The sequence below is a fragment of the Nannospalax galili genome, unplaced genomic scaffold, assembly GCF_000622305.1.
Source record: "Nannospalax galili isolate Female #2095 unplaced genomic scaffold, S.galili_v1.0 scaffold851, whole genome shotgun sequence".
NCBI classification, from domain to species: Eukaryota; Metazoa; Chordata; class Mammalia; order Rodentia; family Spalacidae; genus Nannospalax; species Nannospalax galili.
In genome coordinates this window covers 622,783-624,138 of record NW_008330578.1, presented here as the reverse complement: position 1 = coordinate 624,138, position 1,356 = coordinate 622,783, and the positions used below count along the sequence as shown (strand labels likewise).

Genomic DNA, 1,356 nt, shown 5'->3' with positions numbered 1-1,356 from the left:
CCTCCCCCCCCTCCTCTCCCTTATCTCCATCTCTACCTCATAATCCTACTTAAAGGTAGATTATGTCTAAGACTGCAGTCCCTGATCCTGGGAACAGAGCTGGGCCCCTCTTGTCCTTCTTTCTGGGGAAGCTCCAAATATGTTTTCTTCCCCTTTCAGCTGGAGACTTCTTTCTCAGGCACACCATAAGTGAGGGAGGGACAAGTAGAGCAGGGTAGGACAGAGTTCACAGATATTTTACCAAAGAGGCCAAGAAATCTCTTTCTGGAGATTCAGAATTGATGTGGCAGAATGAAGCCACGTGTGTGGGCTGTGATTATCTTTTGCTTTGTGTTTATATATGCTTAGGTGTGAAAATGTTGACTGTGAGGTCTGGTACCTAATGCACACATGTACCTTCACATAGGATCCCTGGGTCAAAGCCAGTACCTTCTGATGTTGCTTCACATTAGCTGGTGATGTTAGGCAAGTCATTCACTCTGGGTTTCACCTTCCTCAACTCTAAGAAATTGAATCGATAACCTCTGAGGTCAATTCTGTCTTCATCGAAACGCTTCTGATTTTTCTGCTTCACATATAATACCTTTCAATTAATGTTTCTTGATTCCTGCTGTCTTGAACATATAAAGGAAAAACCAAAGACTTTCTGTTTAATGAGTAATGTAATTTCTGATATATTTGTGGGAAATGCATTTTTTGATCCTAGTACGTTCTAGGGCTGATGTGGCGATCAGAATACTATTGATCTTTTCCATGAAGACAGGGTAGAATAAAGTATTGAAAAAGTATCAGGCTGCTATAGCCGGGTTTTAGAAGGATCAAGTCCTTCGCTTTTCGCTTCCGCCTTTGGAAACAGCCAATGACTACATAGCAATCCACGTTTATAACAGAAAACTACGAATCCCAGAAGCCAACGCGCCGGACGAGGGGCTTCTGTGCCAATTTGTGCTTGGTGGGTCCCCGCCCCCTGCCCTTATCGCTGAACTTCATTTCCCAGGAGTCTCAGGGGCACTCCGCTCGCCGACGTCCTCCCCCTTCCTCCTGGCGATTCTCGCGCCAAGTCTGCGCGCGCGCGCTCCGCACGTAGCATACGAGTGACGCATAATATGTGGGCCGCTCCGGAGCTGTGGTCGCGCTGTGTGTGTGAGTGAGGGAGAGTGAGTGCGGGACCCGAGGCGGTGTGTGTGAACTGTGGCCGCTGGAGGCGTCCGGGGGGAAGCGGCGGAGCCGCCTGAGAAGGTGAGTGGGGAAAAGAAGGCGACGGCTATCTGGGAGGAGCGCGAGGAGATAGAGCGCGCGGCTGGCTGGGCGGGAGAGTAAGCGCCGGGCTGGGGGAGGGGCGGCACCTGCTTGTGG

The 1,356-nt window shown here is 50.1% G+C and overlaps 1 protein-coding gene across 1 annotated transcript in view; it reads left to right on the top strand.

Annotated features, from left to right (window-relative positions):
• The first annotated feature begins 1,101 nt into the window (after window positions 1-1,101).
• Window positions 1,102-1,356, top strand: part of Dcaf1 (DDB1 and CUL4 associated factor 1) — a 108,747-nt gene continuing 108,492 nt past the window's right edge. The window contains exon 1 of the mRNA XM_008849601.3: window positions 1,102-1,239. The gene's annotated coding sequence lies outside the window, so the exon portion shown is untranslated. The remainder of the gene's footprint in view (window positions 1,240-1,356) is intronic.